Source organism: Pituophis catenifer, unplaced genomic scaffold (genome assembly GCF_029215685.1).
Source record: "Pituophis catenifer annectens isolate HBS135680 unplaced genomic scaffold, rPitCat1.0.hap2 SCAF_1, whole genome shotgun sequence".
In the NCBI taxonomy this organism is placed as follows: Eukaryota; Metazoa; Chordata; class Lepidosauria; order Squamata; family Colubridae; genus Pituophis; species Pituophis catenifer.
The window spans coordinates 255,726,793-255,738,877 of NW_027256881.1; the positions used below are offsets into that span (position 1 = coordinate 255,726,793).

At 38.3% G+C, this 12,085-nt stretch overlaps 1 protein-coding gene across 3 annotated transcripts in view; it reads left to right on the forward strand.

Annotated features, from left to right (window-relative positions):
• Positions 1-6,105: 6,105 nt before the first annotated feature.
• Positions 6,106-12,085, forward strand: part of TEAD1 (TEA domain transcription factor 1) — a 217,289-nt gene continuing 211,309 nt past the window's right edge. For all 3 annotated transcript variants that reach the window (XM_070957486.1, XM_070957487.1, XM_070957488.1), the window contains exons 1-2: positions 6,106-6,478; positions 7,326-7,457. The gene's annotated coding sequence lies outside the window, so the exon portion shown is untranslated. The remainder of the gene's footprint in view (positions 6,479-7,325; positions 7,458-12,085) is intronic.

Consider the following 12,085-nt stretch of genomic DNA (forward strand, 5'->3'; position numbering starts at 1 on the left):
ATCATCTAAAAGAAAGAAAAAACCCTTCCCTCCTGGAACCATCACAGATAAGTTTGTGATAAAAACTAGCAGATTAGAAAAAGAGTTAATTGATGAAAAAATTGCCCAATTTGTTTATGCAACGAACTCTTCTTTCTGTCTGACTGAGAACCCACATTTCATTAATATGGTTCAGTCACTGAGACCAGGATACAGTCCACCCAGCAGAGCAGATGTTGCAGGGAAACTGCTGGATAAAGTGTATGACAGAGAAATGAGCAATGTGCAACAGCTCTGGAGGGTAGAATTGTTAACCTAAGTATTGATGAGTGGAGTAATGTCCACGATGATCCTATTGTATGTGCTTGTATAACAACAGAAGAAGGGAAAGTCTTCCTTGCACACACAATTGATACGTCAGGAAATGCACATACAGCAGAATACTTACAAGAAGTGGCAGTAAAAGCTATAATAACATGTGAACAAAAATTCAAATGTCTAGTACGCAGTTTGGTCACAGACAATGCTGCAAATGTATCCAAGATGAGAAGAAATTTAGAAGAGTAGGAAGGGAATACAAAGCTAATAACATATGGTTGCAGTGCTCATTTGCTGCACCACTTAGCCAAAGACTTAAGTGTTCCAGAAATAAAGACTAATGTTGTTGAAATTGCTAAATACTTCCGTAACAATCATTTTGCTGCAGCAGCTCTGAAAAGGATGGGTGGAATCAAGCTAACGCTCCCACATGTTAGATGGAACTCTGTGGTGGACTGTTTTGAGCAGTATATCAAGAACTGGCCTATTCTGATGACAGTTTGTGAAGAAAATCGAGATAAAATAGATGGCACTGTCACGGCCAAAATCCTCAACATTGGGCTTAAGAGAAATGTTGAACATATGCTGAGCATCCTGAAACCCATCTCTGAAGCTTTAAGCAAAATACAGAAAAATAGCTGTTTTATTGCTGATGCTGTTGAAATTTGGAAGGAACTGAGTGAACACTCAAAAACAGAACTACACATGGACAGAATTAAATTACAAGCATTAAAAAAACGAATGGGACAAGTACTGTCTCCAGCTCATTTTTTGGCAAATATTGTCAATATCCAGTATCAGGGTCAAAACTTAAGTTCTGAGGAAGAGGAGTTAGCTATGACATGGGTATCCAGCAATCATCCATCTGTAATGCCAACTATAATAAACCTCAAAGCTAAGGGGAACCATTCAAGAAATATATTTTTGCTGAAGATATCTTAAAGAAAGTCACAACAGTGAACTGGTGGAAGTCACTTAAGCACTTGGATTTAGAGACTGTTCAAGTAATGATTTCACTTTTAACAGCAGTAGCTTCTTCTGCAGGCGTTGAAAGAATATTCTCTTCCTTTGGACTCATTCTAAATTGAGAAATCGTTTGGGACCCGATAAAGCAGGAAAGCTTGTTTTTCTTTTCCAGAAAAGATGACGAGTGAGCTACAGAGGACAGTATTTAAGTTTTTCATGTGTAGGCTGGGCTGACAGTCTAAGTTTCTTAAAATATATATATTTTGTTTAGCCAAATTAGTTAACAAACATGGATGTTTGTTTAAGCAAATAACATATGCTGTAATGTTATTGTTTCAGTTGAATAAATCTATTTAAATTGTTATTATTAAGGTAATGATTATTTTTCTCCTTCCTAAGTACAACAGAAAAGTTGTCCAAATATAAATGATTAACCTATTAAACTGGGGATAAAAAAACTAATATGAAAAGTTGTCATTCTAAAAATCTTCATCTACTTGCATATTAGTTATACCAGCAAGAATTAGTCTTTATGTAGAAAATTATGATTTAAATAAAGCCTTACTGACTAGTGATTTAAATCGTGATTTAAATCGTGATTTAAATCAGTTTGATTTAAATCAAATCCACCCTGCTTCTGGGCAAGCCATCATATGGCCTTTGGTATCATGTTAACTAGAAGAAATCTTAGATAGCTCAAGTCACTTTGAGGAGTAGAATTTAAAATGTTCTTAGTCAGATCTACATATCATGCTAAAATAAGGTTTGTTTTAGTTTACTGAGTAAACCATACTTGACTGAGTCTGTTATACCATACCACACCAAACAAATCATAGTTTACCAATGTCTGAGGTCATAAAACAAAACCCCCAAAGCAACTTTATGGCTTCATATGTATGAACCCAGCTAAGACTTCCTTATTAATTCTATCCATAATGGTGCACTCAGTAAGCTCCCATGACATGCAATATTATAATATCCAGTTGATGAGCGTACACTTGCTGACATGTTATCCCAATGTTGGGCATCTAGAAGAATGCTGTAACTTTTAATAACCTTGCTTACCAGCCAGAGTTTTTCAAATGTGCAAAATGGTGTCTGTTTGGTGAATACATAACATAGAAAAATGATGCAGTCCTGTGGAGGAAATAATCTAGCAATGTTCTTATGGTCAATTGAAAAGTCTTGCCAATATAGTTGCTGACTATATGTAACTATGATTTATTAACTCAAACTAACCAAATTTGTGCAATCTGCTGTGCCGTAAAACCCAATTTGTGAATTACAAAGGCCAGGTTCATGCTTAGCCATCTTAAAGCTTAGCATGATTTGCCTGTCTTTGGCACACCACACTTGCTCACAAATTCAAAAGCTACTAAGAGCAGACTTTAAAAAAAAACTAAATACAATACACCTTCAACTTGCTCAAGTAAAATTGAATCTTTTGTTGCACCTCAATGGATGGATGGGTGGAGATATGGCTATATCGTGGTGGCACAGTGGTTAGAATGCAGTATTACAGTCTAATTCTGCCAATGGCTAGCAGTTCAATTCTCACTGGCTCAAGGTTGACTCAGCCTTCCATGGTCAGTAAAATGAGGTCCCAGATTGTTGGGGGCAATATGGTGGTAGGGCACTGTGAAACAGTATATAAATCTAAGTCTATTGCTACCGCTATGACTAGAGTAATATATAGAGATAAATATTTGGTTACACCTTCCCATTGTAGAACTTCAAGTAAGCAAGAAACTGTTCCAGTGATATGTTAGGATGTGCCCATTAGTGACAATGAACAATATATATACTAAGAAGAGCAGGAGAGACCAGGATCCTGCAGGTTTGAGGAATTTCTGTTTGCTGTGCCAAATCATTTAACAGTTAGCAGAGTCCAAGAGGAACTTTGTCAGGTAAAAACTGTCTTGGTCAGTATTCTGGCTGCTATAAAGAACAAGTGGCAGAACAGTCAACTTTTTAAAAACACACACACACTCTCTCTTGGAAAAAATAAATAAAAATAAAATCAAAAATAAAGGAGAACATTTGTAGTTCAGGGTTGAAATGAGGGGTCCTTGGATGTCTTCAAGATTGGGTAATGAAATGACTGCAAGAAAACAACCAAACTAGATATCATCAGGGCTACTAAGGAGTGGGATTTGCTCTCATTTTATATTCTAGTGGCTTGTCCTGTCAGTATTGGTGGGAGTGGCCTTTGGAGATTCTTGGTTGGGCTGGTTACTGTTAGCATGTTTAGCAGTTCCTTGATTGGGGTATGATTTACTTCTTGTTGGTTTGATGTTAATCTTGGTGTTAATCTATGCTCCTCATAGGGCGATTGTTGGTAGGAAGTGTTTTGGTCATTTTATTCCCATTTTGGCTTGTTGATTGTCTCTTTTGCACAGTAGGTAGATGTTACATTTATGTGTCTAAAGGTAAAGGTAAGTTTCCACTGCCCAGTTGTGTCTGACTCTAAGGTGTGCTCATCTCCATGTCTTAGCTGAGGGAGCTAGTGTTGTCCAAAGACATTTCCATGGTCACATGACCAGCACGATTTATGTTAAGGCACACAAAAAGATGTTGCCTTTCCATCAAAGTGGAACCTATTTATCTACTTGCATTTGCATGCTTTTGAATTGCTAGGTGGGCAAGAAACGGAGCAAGTAACGGGAGTTTATCCCGGGTCCTGAACCCAGGCTGTCAACTTTCAGGCTGACAAGCTCAGCATCTTTAACTGCTGAGTCATCGTGCCCCTTTTTATGTGTCTATCGATGGCCAATTAGTCAGTTTTCAGGAATTCTCTAGCACTTGGATTTGACTTGGTCTAGGATGGTCAGAATTTTCCAGTTGACAATATGATTAAGTCTGTCCATATATGTGAAAGAAAAGTTTTCATCATGTCTTCTGACTGCTGGTGTTCATGGATGTGTTCCGCTAATCTTCATGTATGTTTGTCTTATATAGTGGCTGTTGCAGTCTTTACACTGTATGTTGTAGATGACTCCTGTTTTTTCTTCTGGACCTGCTGTGTTGTTTGGTTTACTTAGGATGTTTTGGACAGCTTTAGTTGGCTTGTGTGCTATGCCGATTCCATGTGATTGTAATAATCTATTGGTGGCTTGTGAGATGTTTTTGATATAGGGCAATGTTGTCATTTTTTTTCACTTGTTTTGGTTGTGCTATACTGGGTGGAGTCCTCAGGCACTTTTTGATGAAGTTGCGTGGATATCCATTTTGCTGGAAAAGGTTGTATAGAATCTGCTTCCTACTTGCCTAACAAAATGGAGGGCAATGACAGCTTCAACCAGGGAATAGGTACTCACAAGATGCTGGCTCTTAACCAAGATGATAAATGCACTGTGTGGTATATCACGTGGATACCAAGATAGGAAACCCTACTTTACAAAGGGAATAGCTAGAGGTGAATTTTGGCTGCCTTTATGGTGGGCTGGGGATGAGCCAAAGGTTACAGCATGAGGCTATGTCTTCTAAATATGACCAGCGTATTTAGCATAGATTATGGCTAGGTGAATGTGAGAAAGAACCTTTAGATGACTTCAGAAGATGCAGTAAGTTACTAGAGAGAGAAGAGGAAAAAAATCACAATTGGAAGTAAAAAGGTGTCTTTTAAAACAGGAGATTCCAGTGTCACAATTACACAAGGTAGCTTGTGTTCGCATGACCCATGACTTATCCATAGTAACTTTGATTTAACCATTTTTCCGCATTCTCCGGACACACACAGAAACCCATGATTATGCCAAGTTTCATACAAATGGTTGCCTAGTCTGAAGGCAACCCATCTGGTTCCCTTTCCCTAAAATCACGACCCCCCCCCCAACAGCTCCCGAGTTTAGAACGAGGCTTTCTTCCTTTGGCATCCAGCTCTCAAATGGTTAAACGAGATAAGTTCGCTACCGAAAATCCCCAAGGAGCCTCTTTCTGCATGGGGGAAATGACATCGATTTTACTCCGGCAAGAGAAAACACGCGATGTGGAATCACACAACCGCAGCCGTTGAAAACAAATTCAAAAAGTGGAGGAGTTGCCGCGCTTGAGATTTGTTTTTTATTATTATTATTATTATTAAATCACCACACCCTGAGCAAACAAACTCATACCAACAAAACTCTCGCCCAGCCTACTTTCCCAGTTAAGGCATCCTCGTTATGATTTGTTCCTGAATGACGCGCTTTTTCTTCCCCTAAGAGTTGTATCGTGCTTCACTGAAACCCAGCGGCTTTTTCTTTCTCTTTCCTCCTCCTCCTCCTCCTCCTCCTCGTTGCTACGATCGATTCGAGGCAAATTCCAGCTCTCGCCAGCGCGCACTCCAAGGAGCTCCAAGAAAGTTTGCATCAGCCAGCCTTTCTCCCTCAGGGCGCTGAAATCCTCGCTCTCCGCCGCCTATACATCCTCCTCCTCCTCCTCCTCCCCTCCCCGCCCCCCCGACGGGAGCCGCAGCTGGAGCGATCCTGGCTCCGCCGAGTGGCCTCGGCTCCGCCCTCGCGATTGTGCCTCGGCATGTGAGCAAGATCCCATTTCAAGAGGCTCCTCCGCTTGCGCCTGCGACTAAGGTGGCTCGCGAGGACACCTCTCTCTCTCTCTCTCTCTCCCACCCCACTCCCACTCCAACTTTTCCCCTCCCCATGTGATCTGATTCCTCCCCCCACCCCCTTTTCCCCTCGCTCTCTCGCTCCCTCCTCCCCTGGACTTTCCTATGAGGTCACCAGCTGCTTCCTGGCTCCTCCCCTCTGCATCCCCTGGCTGTTGCGGGCCGTGGCTCCGCCTCCCCTGTAGAGAGTCCGCTCCTCGCGTTCATTTCATTCCTCTTCTCATTCCGAACATTCTTAGCATCGCTCGCGCTGCACAAGCCCATTCGAAAGCCCAGCCCGCCCTGCCGCCACCGGTTTTGGGGGCAGTAACTAATCACTTGAAGGGCTTCAATAATCCCGCAAGCCAACAAGCTGTAGAGCCCAAGACGCACACACACAGTGATTTTTAAGGGGCAAAAAAAAAAAAAAAACATCCAAAAAAAAACAACCAACAAGCAAAAAAAAAAAAAAAAAAAAAAACAACCAAACACGAAGGCTATAGACATTTTAAAAGCAAGCCAAAAGTCCCCAGGGGAAGCTGGAAGAAGTTTTGAAATTGATTTGCACAAAAAACAAACAAAAAAAAAGAAAGGCTGGTGGTGTTTGCAAAGGTGGGGAGTGGAGTGGAGGTAAGTTTTGTGCGTGTGCGTGGAGGGGCGAGCGGAGGCTGGAGGGAGCAGCTTCTCTTTACGGTTCGCTTTGCTTTGTGTGGCAGGGAACGGTGGATGGCGGGAGGGGGGGGGAGGTCCTCTGTTATTTACTTGGGAGAATCGTGTCGGTTGCCCCCCCCTCTTTTCACGCCCCCCTCCCTTCCCGCGTCTCAGTCTCCGCAGGTGAACAGAGGGGAGAGGAGTTGGGGGGGAAAGCGAAAAATCAGGCAAAGTAGCCTTGGGAGACAGGGGAGGGGGAGGCAAAGCTGTTTCCAGCGGAGTTTAGCCTGATTTGGGTATTTAGCCAGAGCTGCAACAGGCGGCCGCGCCGTTCCTCTCTCGCCCTCTGCGCCTTATTGCTGTTTGCTGCTTTAATTTACTTGCCTGAGTCACTGCTTTGCAGCCTGGCGCGCGCGCGCGCACTCTCCCTCCCTCTGTCTCTCTCTCTCTCTTTTTCACTCACTCACACACACACACACACACAATCGCGCGCGCGCGCGCACACACACAAATCTTTGGCATTTTTCACATTTTTCGTCGAGAAGAAATAACTTGGGAGCAGATCAGGCCTTGCCTAGTAAAACGAACCCATCCCTTGAGTCCCTCATCCTAGCGCTGAGCTTTTATAAAAAGTGGCTGGATCGGAGATTTTAGCTGCCTGTTTATAGAGCTTTGAGGTTTTGTTTTGTTTTGTTTTTTTCCTTCTTTCTCCCTCCCCTCCTCTTTCCTTTCTTCCCCCCCCCCCCCGCTTGTCCCCCGTTTTTATCCCTCCTTTTAAAGATGAAAGAAGGAATGTTCTCTTTCGTTGCTTCTTTGCTTTCTCCAGAACTGCTGCTGCTTAATTGCACATTCAAGTGGAAAATTTTTCCGGAGTCAGCAGAAACATTGTATCCCAAAAAGACAACAAAGTCACAGTTCCAACAAAACGAGGAGCTTGTCCCTGGAAAACTTCCTTCGGGTAGGAGCCCAATGTTTATTTATTTTCCTCTAACCTTTTACAGGAACCTTGTGCATCCCCTCCCTACACGTTAATAGTGCTGCTGGCCAAAAGAGACTCTTTTGTTCCACAATTCACACTGTCAAAGAAAGGAAGTCCACTTACATTGGGGAGGGGAGAGAATTAAGTTTATCTAAACCCAAAACAAAAAAAAAATAGAAAGTGAGCGATAGTTTGCTAGCCAAACTCTTGTTTTTTATTCCAATCTATTGGGGGAGATGGACAAACAAGAAATTTATACCATTCTGGATTGGTTTTCTTTTTTTAAAGGCACCAAACATTATTAAAATATTTTTGAAACTATGAAAAATCAGTGTCACTGTGTTTCTCAGGAGAATAGTTAAGAGATTAGAAGTGACTACCTACTCTGGATATGGGGATATGTCTCCATATCAAATGGCCTTCAATAAATGCCTCCAAAGTTGATGGGCATCTACCTTCCTTTGTTTCTAAATGTAAGTGTCTTTATGTTTTAATTTCAGGTGTGAAAATCTCTCTTGCTATATACTTTCTATTTTTTTTAAAAGCATGGTGCTTTTAACTGATTATGTGACTTCTGACATGATGTATCTCTATTCTGATTTAAAATAGCCAAGGAATAAAAGTAGCTCAGCTAAAACTCTTTATCAGGAACACTAAACATTCTAATCTATAAGTTAATCAAGTTAAAGAAACATCCTTAGTTGTAGTTTTGCAAGAGTAATCTAGATAAGTATCAGTATTGAAAGCAGTTAAGTAAAAGATCACCTTTAGCTAAACTTACAATGCATTTTATCTGGATGTAGAAATTGTATTCAAGGACAGACTCAGAAAAAGAAAAGAGCATTATGTACAGTGCACTGGGGACACAAATTGTAAATAGAAATCTGGTCTTATTTTGTACAAGATTTAAAGAAATGTGCTCCTAAATTTGGAATGGTTGTCCTGGGGTATATAGTGCATTGCAATCTCTATAAATAGTTGGGGAATACCACTGCAAGGACATTAGATTGTACTGACAGTGTTAAAAAGATTCCAGATAATTCAGAGGCTGTTTTACACTGCCTTACTTCTGTATCTCTGTACAGACAGCAGCTCCTGCCTATTTTTCAAATGGAATGCTGAGAATTCATATTTCTCTTCAAAAGGTCAGGAGTACAAATTTAAGGCCTAGCTGAGTTTTAGAAGGGGTACTCTTAGTATTTTCACAGCTCTCCACAATCCATTTTAGATTTCTTCATATTTTATTTTAATTCATGTTTATGCCATGATGATTTGTTAATAAAGTTAGCCATAATTTTGGAGTTCTAATTGCATTAAATATTTTCAACATTTATAGATGCATTGTTTAGGAAAATAGTTTGAGCCTTTGATTCCATATTCTCCCCTTTTGCTAAATGAAAGTAATGGAATGATAATATCTGAATATGTGTGATTGCTGTTAATAATTATTGATGTTCAGTTCTGCAGAAAACATTTAAAGTTATCAAAAGCAACTGCACAATCTGTTAGATATATGATTAATAAATTGTATTTAGGTCCAAACTAAGTTCATTAAAGTTATCCCAAGGAAGAGACTAGAGTGAAGTGTTGGTTTTGCAAGAAAGTTTAGTAAACAGTGGAAAAGAACAGTTTTAGCACAACTAAGAACTTGGCCCTTAGTGAATTCCAGCTGGAAGATTTTTAGTGTTGGAAGAATGTGGCTCTTTATGTGTGTTGGTTGAAAAGCCACTTTAATAATTTGAAAGTAACACTTTTTTTCCCTTTTGCTTAGATGGTGAATAAATTTTTGAAAGAGGTAGCCTTTTATGGTAGTTCTGTATTGCTAATGAAAGTTAAGATTAGAAACATGAACATAGTAAGCCCTAACATGTTTGTAAAAAGTAAAAAACATTGCTAGAGTTCAGCAATTAAATTATATTAAAAAAACTTTTAAAAAATGGATATATCTAGAGGCATTAAAACAAGAAGGGGTGGAATTAGCATTCTAGTTGTTAACATGAAAGTGTTATGTAGAATTGCCCAAAGGTATATTAGAACTAAATTGCAAAAACTTCTAAGCAATGGAAAGTTGAAGGAAAATAAATATAAATGTTTTTGTGTATATGTCTAATAAAAAGTGGTAATTGGGTAGCCATTATCCTACTATATGAACTGTGCTTTCTGTGAAAATAATGTATTTTATTTTAAAATATTTTGGGTTTATTGTGAAACTTGATATGCAGCATGTGCATTTAAGTAAGGAATTGATATAAGGGTATTTTAAAGTTTTTAACCTAGCAGGTTTTCTGGCACAGTTATGAGTTTCACACTGTTTATCTGAAATGGCTTGATGCCTTGTTTCCTAAAGCTGCTTCATTAGTTTAGGATTTAAATATTTGTTGCATCAAAGCCCTCATATTAACATGGGATATGTGTTTGTTTATGCTGTTATGCAATTGATTTTTTTGCTGATTTGATCTTTTAAGATTTTTATGTTTTGAGAATTTTAAGAATTGTAATCTAGACACTAATTCAAAAATAATATAACTAAACATGCAATGTGGATATGAATTGTAAGCAAGGTTTATACTATATTTTTTTTCTCATTATGGTTCTGCATAGAGATATATTTAAATAGAAATGCATTCATACCTCCATGTTTTACTGTAGTGGACTTTTTTAAAAAGTTACCTACTAAATATAAGTGAAGAACTCTAATATGGGTGTATTTCGATTGGAAATATGTGCTATGAAAATTATAACACTTTTATGTGGAAGCTGTTACTTTTTGTGGCCGTGCATTATCTTTACTACATTTCTATAGAATCATGTAGAAATCATAAACTTAGAAGTGCAACAGTTAAACATTTTCTACAAAAGTCTTATGGTATTGATAAGTGTCCTTTTGTAACTTTAGTTCTATGTAATAACCAATTGATCCCCAAGTCTGTAAATATCCTTTCAGATATCAAAGACACATCAAGTTAATTGATCACTGGAATCTTCTTGACCAGAGAGTATGTGGGGGAAGGGGAGATGGGAAATATGCATGTTCAGAAGTGAATCTACTACATTAGCTGTGTATTTCTCCTTGGAAGTTCTTGCTTGAAGATGAGAATAGATCTTATTACAATACATGCACATACTTTTTAAAATATTCCTCAACAAGGGCAAAGTGATCTCAAGCTGATATTTTATGATGATGCAAATAGGAATCAGAAACAAATGTACTTTTTTATTTTGAAGCTTCAAAGTCACTTTGTAAGCCTTGCATGCCAACTTGGTAGACTAACATTCTTACATCCCAACAGCAATATCGCAACTTGTAGTGTTGGCATGTATCATTACAATTGGCTTGACACCCTGGATTTATGATTGGGCTCCCAGGATCCTATCTCATAATGCTGCTTGGAGTAGAAATACTTAATTGGGGATTTCTAAAGTAGATCATATTGTGGTACAGTATTACAAAATCCTGATTAGTTATTATAGGAGGATTTTTAGATGATGAGTCTGTGCTGGAAAATAATCTTCAGTGTTAAACAAATGCTTTCCTGGGAATGCTTACTCACAAATAACTGTCTCTAGGATCATAGACAGACAATATTGGAGTCCTTTTTCATAAGAAGCAGTTCCATACCCCAAGGAAACGTGTTATTTTATAAAACCTCAAGTGCAATGTTATTGAAAGCAAGTATTTTATTGAAAGCAAATTATTTTAAGCAATTTGAAGCTTAAAATAATTGAATGAAATTATCTGATTATGTCTTGTACAAGGTATGTTATTTTGTAACCTTTGTTCCTAAGCAATTCTAACATAAATTTCAAAGCACTTGGGTAACCAGAATACTTGGGAGCAAAAGTTTGCACCTCACTTTGGTATTATTTGGAGGAGGGTATTAAGGTAAGACTGGAACCCTATAATACCTACTAATACCTTCCTGCTATAATACCAGTAAGGCCTCCTAGCTTTAATGTAAAGAGCAGGTTTTACAGGAAAAATAGGGAGAAGAATTTGAAAAAAATAAAAGAGAAAATCACTGACTTCCCTTTACTTTCAAATAATAGAAATTACAATAGGATTTTTAAAAATGGCCTTATTATATTTAACCAAATAAAATCTAAGTATGCTAATAATTTTTGCTTTTCTTTTGTTTCAGCAAAAGATACAAAACAGCCTAATGTTTTGGCAATTTGACAACTATTTCTTTTATCAAGACCAAAACTTAAAAAAAACCTATTAGTCAAATGATTATAATTTCATTCCCATTGATCTCTAATATCAGTGTATTCTATTATTTTAACAGTACATAAACTGAAAGCTACTCAGTGGGAAATGTTAATTATGTGAGAACATATTGAACTTACATTCTCTGCAGCTAACTCTTTAGTGCATCTGTTGCATTGCTTTATCCACAGAATTTCTGAATTATCATAATTCGATGTTGTACTAGCTTTTGGAAGGAGTTCAAGATGGTGTTTTAAGTTATAATAAAAGGCATCCTAAGGAAAACCCAAAGTGTTAATATATTCAGTTCAATAAGAAATTCATGTTGAAAATAATCTTATTGGCAGATCAGGTGATAGCAGAGACCCTTTAATTCTTTAATTCATTTTTGTGTGCTGTA